We start from the raw sequence: 11,108 nt of genomic DNA on the forward strand, positions 1-11,108 counted from the left end.
CGTGCTGTGGGAGGAGCCAGAGGATGTTTGTGAGGAGTAATGTTCTGACATGACAGAGCTCAGCGACTCTCAAGTTTAAACCAGTTTGCATTATTTTAACGCAATGTTTTTCCTTATTCAGATTTGTTTCAAGACTACAGCTACAGTTAGACTTCACTTTGATGGTTAATGCAGTTATTGCAATTTTGTTGTTTTATCACAGTAGATTGGTTTATTTACATTTCAAAAACCAGAAGCCGTTCATTTCAAATGTGATTGCACTTTAGTTTACATATTTAAATGTTCAGATATTAAGATGTGATAGACAGTTTTTGCATGATTTGAATGAGGCAAAATAACATGCTTTTTCTCTCGAATATATTGTTATAATCATTTGTTTCAGGTGTACTGTAATTATTTTCTGGATAAAAATTAAATTTGGTGTTCATAAAGTCTTTTTCAAACTTGAGTCTTGAAAAAGAGGGGGTCGTCTTCTTATATCGGGCCAATACGGTAATTCTTATTCCAAAAAAATTTGTAGAACATGTCTGACGTGTGCAAGACACAATTCACAAGGAAATCTGAGACCAAGGAGAGGAAAATTTCCTGCTCCCCAATATCCATTCCAAACTATACATATGGACTTCATAGAATTAAATAAAAGTGAAGGGAAAAATACTGTCTAGTCATAATAGATGCATTTTCAAAATGGATAGAACTATTTCCAACAAAAAACCCAGATGCGCTAACAGTTGCTAAAGCACTCTGCAAAGATATCATACCCAGATATGGGATCCCAGAAGAAATGTACTCTGATAATGGTACTCATTTTGTAAATCAAGTTGTTAAAAAGATCAGTGTTATGTTTCATATTGATTTAAATCACCATTGCTCCTATCATCCTCAGAGCGCAGGATTAGTTGAAAGAACTAACGGCACTATTAAAAACAGACTGAAGAGATGCATGGAAGAGACGGGGAGACCGTGGACAATGTGTGGATTTGGCTAAGCTCTATAAAAATTACAAGCACCGCAGGCCTCACTCCTTATGAGGTCTTATTTGGAAGACCGTACAGGCTTCCTCAGTTCACAAACTACTGGGAGACAAATGATGAGTCTAATCTAGCTGATTACATGAGAAGAATGTTAGAAAAACAAAAGCAAGGTCATGAAACTGAGACGCCCTCTGTCTCCCAACAGAACGGTGGAGCCAGGCGACTGGGTCCTAGTGAGGAGCGTAAAAAAGAAACACTGGTATTCACCTGAGTGGGAAGGACCTGACCAAGTTCTTTTGTCTACACCTACTGCTGCTAAAATAGCTGAAAGATCAACCTGGGTACACCTCAGTCACTGCAAGAAGGTCATTTCTGTGGAAAACTCCGACCGGGAAGGTGATGCAAAGTCTGATAATAGGGTGGACTTAGACGAGTAGAGTCTGGGTAGACCCGAAAGTCAGTGAAGGTTTCAGAGCCACCGACTCACTTAGGGAGGCTACTTCAACAGGTTATGGTCCATAGATAGTGTACCGATTTAATAAACATCACAAGGACAGCAGCAGGTAAAAAAAACAAAAGATAATTAAAATAAAAAAAGAGAGAGAAATCCAGAGGATTGGCTGATGCTGTAGTATGCTAGGCTCGGTGCTAACTGTAATCATAGTATTCCTGATAAACATAATAGTTATACAAGGTTAAGTTCAAATGACTCCCATGTGGCTACAGAATGCAATTAAATGTTTTGGAGTGTGTTTTTTCTTCATATGCATGTTTTTATTTGTATGGTACCTCTGGAAACCCCCAGGTCTAAGATTGAACGTTACCAAAATACGGCATGGCAAGCAAAGTGTAAATAACCACCTAAAGGACCAATGTGACTGCAGCAGCGTTCCTTCCATAGCACCACAGGTGTGTCTGCCATCAAATGCAAGCACAACCGTGACAGTTCCTTTCACCAGCCTTAGCAGAGCTAGCATCCTGGGTAGAAACAACGCTGCAGCATGGAAAGATTATCCATGGCCTGTAACTAGCAGCAGGGCAGCTCTTATGCTGTATTTGACCTGGAAGCTTTTCATTCACCTGAAGCTCAACAGCTCTGTTATTTTAGCTTCACGTCTTTAGCACCTCTTTAATCGCTTGTTCATTTGTTGCACCCTGCTGCTCATGCATGCATTATAAGGTTCTGAAGTTGTGTCTGTTAGTTATTTTATTTCTGGTGGTGTGGGGATGAGAGACTGTTTGATACGTTGCCTTTGAGAGCTACAGGACTATGTGCTTAAAAACACTTCTTATGCTAATTTCTGTTTTTCCCTATGTCGGCTGATCAATTAGTCACTCACAGGCATGGATTTATGCCTGAACAGTGGCGTCGTAATAAAAGATCTGCATGGCAATCTGAAAATGTTCCTACGTATAATGTTCCTACATGTATTGATGCTATCGGTGTTCCACGCAGTGTTCCAGATGAGTATAAATTAGTGGATCAAGTAGCTGCTGGTTTTGAATCTTCTATCTGTTGGTGGTGTACAATAAATAAGAACGTAGACAGGATCAACTACATCCATTACAATGTTCAACGTTTAGGAAATTGGACTCAGAGCGGTTTTGAGGCTGTTCATAGCCAACTGTGGGCTACTTCCCTTATGCCATTCCAGAACAGGATCGCAGTGGATATGTTGTTAGCTGAGAAAGGTGGTGTGTGTGTGTGTGTGCTGTGTTCGGAGATCAATGTTGCACCTTCATTCCTAACAACACTGCGTTGGATGGGAGTCTCACACTGGCCATAGAAGGCCTTCACACCCTGAACAGCAAGATGAAGAAGGAGCTCAGGAGCACAAAAGACCGCGATGTGGGACGGATGGATGAATGTGTTTGGGAAGTATAAGACATTGGTTCCATCTATCCTGATTTCTGGAGCTGTTTTTGCTGCAATCCTGACCTTGTGTGGATGTTGTTGTGTTCCCTGCCTGCGTTCTCTTATTAACCGCCTTATCACCACAGCTATCGCTCCCATGGAAAACCGTATGGACGAGTTGTATCCCTTAATCAGCAGACAAGAGCCGGATTTGACTACAGACTCTGAAGACTGTGAGGGAATTGAGCTAATTTTCCAGAGTGTAAATGTATTTGTGTTCATAAACAGGACTTTGAAAATCTCCTGGAAGAGGTTGTTAAATGGCTGAGAATTTGAAGCAAATATGTGATAAACAGGAGGGAAATGTTAGATCCATTATATTAAAGTTCTCTCTTATTTGCTTTCACCTTGTTATATTCTTTATTCCTGTTATATTGTTCCTCATTACTTAATGTTTCTTATTATTTGCTAATGCTTCATGTTCATGATGCTTGATGTGTCAACTCGAACTTCTCTGGTCAAGGAGCTGGGTTAGGGTTAGGGCCTGACCCAGGAGCTGGGTTAGGGTTAGGGCCTGACCCAGGAGCTGGGTTAGGGCCTGACCCAGGAGCTGGGTTAGGGTTAGGGCCTGACCCAGGAGCTGTGCAGCGATCCACGTCACCTTTAGGCCCTCTGCTGCCCCCTGGCGGTGACGAACGGAACCGCAGCCTGGTTTGACCTCCTCACTCTTTCTTCTGTCTCTCTTCTAGAAAATGAGTGTCCATGAGAAGACTCTGCTTGGATGTTATTCCGAGATGTTATTCCGAGATGTTATTCCCGTATTGTGTCCCCCCCTTCCCCCCTGTAGCAACACTGTGCCTGGAGGACCACCGCCATCTGGTCCCCGTCCTCAGCCCCTTCTGTTGCTCCAATGCTGCGCGAGCGCCGACAGGAGACCTTCCGAGAGCCAGAAGACGGCTGGTGGCGCCGGGGGGGGACGTGTCCCTAATCTCGTGATTATGGGTTCTGATGGGCTCTAGTGAGGATATCGGATCCTTTACTGCCAGAGCTGCGGCAGGATTGTCAGGCCAAGAAAGGTCCTCCCCCCTCATCGTCAACGGGGGACCAACCGGGGACCAACGGGAGACCAACGGGGGACCAACGGGAGACCAATGGGAGACCAACCCAACAGAGGGACCAACAGAGGGACCAACGGGGGACCAACCCAACAGAGGGACCAACGCGGGATTAATGGGGGACCAACGGCGGACCAATGGGGGACCAATGCGAGGCCAATGGGGGACCAACGGGGACCATTGGGAGGACCAACGCGGGATTAATGGGGGACCAACGGTGGACCAGTGGGGGACCAATGGGGGGCCAATGGGAGACCAACGCGGGATTAACGGGGGACCAGTGGTGGACCAGTGGCGGACCAATGGGGGACCAACGCGGGATTAATGGGGTACCAACGGCGGACCAGTGGGGGACCAATGGGGGGCCTACGGGGGACTAACAGGGGACCAATAGGGGACCAACGGGGGACCTACGGCGGACCAACGGGGACCAACGCGGGATTAACGGGGGAGCAACGGCGGACCAGTGGGGGACCAATGGGGGACCAACCGGGGACCAATGGGGGGCCAATGGGGGACCAACGCAGGATTAACGGGGAACCAGCGAAGGACCAGTGGGGGACTAGTGGGGGACCAACGGGGGACCAGTCTGGGACCAGTGGGGGACCAACGGGGGACCAGTCTGGGACCAGCGGGGGACCAACGGGGGACCAGTGGGGGACCAACGGGGGGGACCAATGGGGGACCAGTGGGGGACCAACGGGGACCACGGGGGGCGGGGGGACCAGCGGGGGACCTATCAACAAAGAGGTGTGGGGCCAGTTCATGGGGCCCCACCTCCACCTGTCAGGTGACAACCACGGTGGGTAACCAGCTCAGCTCCTGCCCAGGCTGGCAGGGAGGCGTGAAGATTGGTGTATTTGCTACACGAAGCAGGAGGATCACGTTAGCAGGCTAGCGTTAGCATTTAGCTGTAAACATGATTCAGCTGAAGGCACTTAGTCTCATTAATTTAAAACCTCTTAAGACCCACGCTCTTGTTTTGATATGCAATTTTTATTTCTCTTTGCTATTTGGACTTATTGGAACCCAATAAGTATAAAAACTAAGCATCATCTTTTTACATGATGTAGTTTTAGAGAAAAATGTTGTCCACATATGTGGACACTGGGTCTGAATCACCATAAAGCACAATAAAATCAATAATACAGTTTTTGTGTAATAGAATGAAAAACTCTTTATTTACATAGTTTTGAACATGTTTTGAACAAGTTATACTGTAATTACAATAATAACACATTATTAATAACACATATTTACATAATTTTGAACATTTTTTGAGCAAGTTATACTGTAATTACAATAATAACACATTATTAATAACACATATTTACATAGTTTTGAACATTTTTTGAACAAGTTATACTGTAATTACAATAATAACAACACATTATTAATAACACATACAAACATAGTTTTGAACATTTTTTGAACAACAATGACAATAATAACACATTAACACATACAAACATAGCTACTTATGAAATTCTAAAAAGCAGTTGCGCTCGGTTTGTACACACAAGAACACCTTGCAGGTCACGCAACGCACTCGGGTTCTCCCTGTGCAGCCTGCTGCTCTGCACCGTGCGGCATTCTTCATATTTACCATCTCTGGGAGATGTGCATTAGCCCTCCTGCGGACAGACACATGGGACACTGCCAACTGGGCGTTTTTTACTTTCTGAAGAGTCATCATCTCCCTCTGACAGCTCTGGATCCTCTTCTGCATCCTCTTCTTGGCTATGATGCTGGGCCAAGAAGGTCCTGGCCACGTCCATGCGGAACTCCAGGAACTGCATGATGCTCTTCCTTGGAGCCCCACATGTTCCCAGATCTTTTCGATACAGTAGCCAGCTGTTGGCTAAAGCCAGATCTGTGAAGTGCATGAGCATCCTAATTGTCCATTTCTTGGTACGGCTGCTCATGCGATAATAACTGATCATTCGGTCGATCAGGTCAACTCCACCCATTTTCATGTTGTACTCCCGAACAATGCATGGTCGGGAGACAGACACATATTTTTTTTGTTTTTTTATCCCAGTGCTGGCAGGTATCTTCAGGCTGTGTCCCATGAACAGCAGATATCATTAGAACTGGTTTGTTGTCGAACCACTTAACGACACACAACTGTCCATCTTCACTAGAAACTTCTTTGGAAGTTCCTCTTCCGGAAGTTTGCATAGTTTTGTCTGTGGGTAACTTCTGCACCGCTGCAGTGACCCGGTTCTTCATTACTGTACCGGTAAGGTACAGCTCCTTCTTCAGCATTTGCTCCGCACCTTGGATGCTGGTGAAGAGCCGGTCACAGTACACTTTTGTGCCACGATGCAGGGTTTTACACAGACGCGCCATAACCAAACTTCCCAAACCCAGACCCTCTGGTTCTTCGACCTGTTCGCGCAATGCAGCTGAACCTTGATAGAGGTCGAAGTCCAGCACAATGCCATCTGTTGTGGCACAAACAAAGTTCTTAATACCAACAGGGTTTGGCTTCATGGGCAAATACTGCCTACATGGACAGGCTCCTGTGAAGGGAATCATCTGTTCATCGATGGATACAGATTCAGGCCGAGCCTGAGACCTGCAGCCTTGCAAATCCTATCGACGAAAGGTCGCACCTTCCAAAATTTGTCCCGGTCTTCTGGCACATCATCATCAATCAGGACTTTTAATGATTGCCTCAGCCTGAAAAATCTGTCCCGAGTGAATCTTTCCGTTATGGGAGTGACACTGATGGACCTGGACCAGTACATCCTTATTTTGGGGTATGGGAGACAGGACATTAGGACACAGGCACCAAAAAAATGGTAGACCTCATCTATTGATGTTCTGAGTAGGTCCCCACTCCTACTCAGTGACACAGCGTTGGTGCAATCACTATGTTTTTTATCAAATTGTGATCTATGTACTGTTCCACATAGTTCAGTGGGGTCCAGCCATTCCGATCATGCTCCGTTTCATCCTCATTCGTAAAATCCATGAGGTTGGGCATAAATGGAGCTGCCCTCCAGCGCATTCCACGTCCTGCACAAGAATCAAAATACAAATTGTGCTTATTGCGAAGTGACTCACACAAGCAATTCACTGAGGTGTATTAGTGCATAACATAGTTGAATCTGAGTGAACATTTATATGAAATTTTATGATTTGCCTTCAAGGCATGCCAAAATAAGAACCATTATTATTATTACCTTTATAAGATTGTCCCTGCTTGGGATTAGGGCTTGGTCCTGTTGTTGGCTCTTCTGGGCCATCATTTGAGCCATCAGCCTCATGCCGAGTTCGGCAGCTACTCCTGGGAGTGTTGGATCTGGCCGCGCCAGAGCCTGAACCTGAAAATTGGCATTTTGCTAGAAACATTGAATGGTGCTGTACCTTTATGTACTCCTCTAAAACATTTACTTAGCCCTAAAGCCCTAAAATAAACAAATATCCACTAAGTCTTTGCTAACCATTATCTTCGCCACGGAGACGTTTACGTCCCCTGCTCTGTTCAGTGGGATGTGGGATGGGGTACTCATCACCACTGCTCTCATCTTCAGTGCTGCTCTGCTCCTGAGGTTGGGGTTGATAACTGGCATCCAGGATGTCGTCATCATTGTCAGATAAATCTAATTCTGACGTGTCCCCATCTTCCTAAACTTCACCGTCTTCATTATACTTTTGAATAAATTTAATCATCTAATCTAAAAAGCTCTGAAATATTAATGCTGCCTTGCTAATTATGCTTATATTCTATTATCTTTAATAGGTTTGATGGGGTGAAATGGTGGTGGGAAATTTTGTAGATGCTGTAGATCTTTGGAGATGCTAATTTCCCTGGTGGACACCCCCTAAAGGGATCAATAAAGTTATCTTGAATCTTGAATCTTGAATCTTATACTGGGAGAAAGGGAGGGAGTATAAAGGTACATTGAAGATGGTTTTGATTCCTTTCCTCCCTCCTCCTCTATTGGCTTCTCCTCACCCATCTTGGCCCTTCCCTCCCCTCTCTTACCCCTCCCTTTCCTTTTGGCCCCTCCCCATCCTCTCTTGGCCACTCCCTCTCCCCATCTTGGCCCCTCCCTCCTATCATTGGCTCCTTATCTCTATGCTGAGGGCTGGGGGGGGGGCGTGTTCCTCTGGAATAAACAGAACTCTGGTAATTCCTCCTGAGTAATCTCATATCTGGAGCTCTGGAGTATCAGGAGTCCTTCATTTGAGACCTTTCTGGAAGATAAGGGAAGGAGCAGAATATTATCATGAATGTTTCATCATTGAATCATGTTTCTGCGGGGGTGGGTGGGGGGGCAGGTGGGGCCGCGCGTGTTCCTGAACGCCTCGTCCAACTGGAAAACTAGAATTACCGTTATTCCCCTCAACATTTATCCCAGATCTTCCTGCTGTTGTGTGGAATGAAGACACCAGAAGGTGTCCTTGTCTCCTTCTCTGTGTCGGGTTCTGCTGGACCCGGTCTGGTCCTGCCGCCTCCTGCTCCTGGTGGGCGAGCCCTCCCGCCGGCTCTGCTTTATTGGATATTGCGGCCGGGTTTGTGCATGTTCTCAGGAGACTCGTGATGCTTGGAGAGTCCCGCGGAGCGCCGGTGGGTTCTGCAGCGAGGGGGGGGGGGGGGGGGGGGTTGTGGAGGCATCAATAATCCACGGCCTCTTTGCCAGGGAAACAGGAAGTGAAGGTAAAGGAAAGTGAGACCTGCACGGCGCACCTGAACCACCTCCCTACCCACCCCCCCATCAGCAGGAGGGTCCCCCCCCCCATATGAGCCTGGTCCTGCTCAAGGTTTCTTCCTGTTAAAGGGGAGATTTTCCTGTTGATTGTTAGGGATCAGGCCCTGGGATTCTGCATATAGTTTGACTACAACAGACATTACAAATAAAGATGATTTGATTTGATTTAAAAACAAAAGAACTGCGCCTGAAAATGAAGCAGAAGCAATAAAAACCCAACAGCAGCGAAGCTTTCGAAGAATCTCAGATATTGATGAAACATTCTGGAAATCATGATGGAGAGATATTTTTTCTCACAGCTCAAATTCCACAGCTATTAAGTGATTAAATGGATTTAATGGAGATATTCTGGAGTCCACAATTTCAGGTGAAGTTACACTGGGGAACAATTTGAAAATATCCTGTTGAGGTTTTTTTATTTAATTCTTCTGATTAAAAATAAAATTGGCACGCTGATTCCAAAATTACAGTCATTTCCCCCCAGCCCGTCAAGTTTTGAAAGCTTCTCCTCCAGATCAGCAAATTTCCCCTAATGAGCTGGAGTCAGACTGGCCAGCTGATGACAACTGGATCAGCTCCGTTGGTGCCGTCACCATTAAGAGGTGTGTGCAGCCCCCAAAAGGTCACTACTGTCAATATCCTATAGGGACACTTTGAACCAGAGGGGATCCTATAGATCAAAAAGTTGACCCAGTTTCATTCCGCACCCAAAAACGAACATCTGTCAGACGAACTCCAGTTGTTTCCCAGTATTTCAGTTAAAACGTGGACCAAATTGTTCTGAAGAGAGGCGCTTGTGCTGAATATGACGCGATCCAACCACAAACACGTGACGTGTAGAGGAAGAAGAAGCGAAAGTGAAAGTTCTCAACTTCGGGCTCCATACTGACTGACCCAGCCCTGATGGAAAACCTCTAATATTCAGGTAGCATTTGGTTCTTTCACTGCTGTCGTCTCGAATCAATGTTCCGCTGCGAGATGCGGCTTAATAAGCTGCGTGTTCGCAATGAGCGTGCGCGTGTTTCGGACGCACATTGCGGCTGGTCGACGGGAATGTTGTGATGGATGATCAAACTTTGTAGCGTGTTTCCTCTAACTGCGTTTTCCGCTAACCCTGAGCCAACATTTTAGAGGTTGAGGAAGCACATTTTAATACTCACAATAAGTCGACGATATTATTTGCAGTTAGTGGAAAAATCCACGGAAAGAGGGACACAAACGCGACAGTTTTAGCCTCTCTCTTTGTCCCTCCACCAGGGGGACAATCCATCCTTTATTTAAAAAAGGAGAGTATGTAAAGAGGGAGAGATCAAGGCATTCCATTTTATTGTTTTAACAACTGGTTCTTTGTGGAATATGAATTTGTTATTATGGATTTATGAAATTTGTTCTGTTTTGAATGAAGCAGTCCAGAAAACGAAAGGAAACCTAAACCCATGGTGTTTTCATATTTTTGGTCCTGTACATGTGGTCAGATCAGATCAGTCTGAGCAGAATTGGGTGTTTTTTGCCCTTTGCTGTGTGTCATCTATTCTATTCAGCATGTTGGGTTGCTTGACTTCTGTTGGGTTGTGGCAACTTGATCATCACTTCTGAGATATTGACACACCTTTTTCCTGAGGCTGGCTCCAATGCTGCCAACACACCTGGCCATGGATATGGTGGGACTTCTGTGATGAGTGGGGTCAGAGGTGGTGGACAAGCTCTGCTCCAAAACAAGCTTGCTAGATATGTTTGGGATCTCCTCCGCCACAACCACCAGCTGCAACTAGTAGCTGTGCACGCCATGCAGAGTTTTGACCTCTAGGTCAGGCTACAAATGTTTTTTCCAGCACCATCATGTGTTGGTGAGAAACATGATACACCTGATCAAAAAAAGCTGCTTGTAATCTGACAGACGAGCCATGATGAGATGTCAAGGTGCGTTGTTGAAAATGAAGATCCTCTTCTTGGAATCCTGTCTGAGATGACAGAAGATGATGCTGCATTTGACCCACTTTGATGATGTGATGACGTATTTCTGTTTAGTTTTGAATGCATTCTCATCTTATTTGTTGAATTTAATGTTGAGAACTGACATCTTGAAAGAATTTAGGTTTTCTTGTAAAGCATAACCAGATAAAAAATGATTTAATTTGTATTTGTGTGCGTCCGTCTAATGCCACCGCACCTTCTGAAACACCCAGGAGAAACATTCTTTCCACAACTATTTTATGATTAACATGGTGTAAACTTTTAAGATGTCCCAAAACTGTTTTCCAATATATATGTGGCCTGTATGATGTACAGGGTGACATCATATAATAGATTTGGATGTGAATGAGCCGACAATACGTCATTGACCAGACTCTGCTTGTCTTCATGCTGAGAATCATGTTCTTTAATCTTATTTTCTGTGTCAGCAGACTGTTCCTGCTTAACCGTTTAGACTCACATTAAA

Source organism: Takifugu flavidus, unplaced genomic scaffold, assembly GCF_003711565.1.
Source record: "Takifugu flavidus isolate HTHZ2018 unplaced genomic scaffold, ASM371156v2 ctg358, whole genome shotgun sequence".
In the NCBI taxonomy this organism is placed as follows: domain Eukaryota; kingdom Metazoa; phylum Chordata; class Actinopteri; order Tetraodontiformes; family Tetraodontidae; genus Takifugu; species Takifugu flavidus.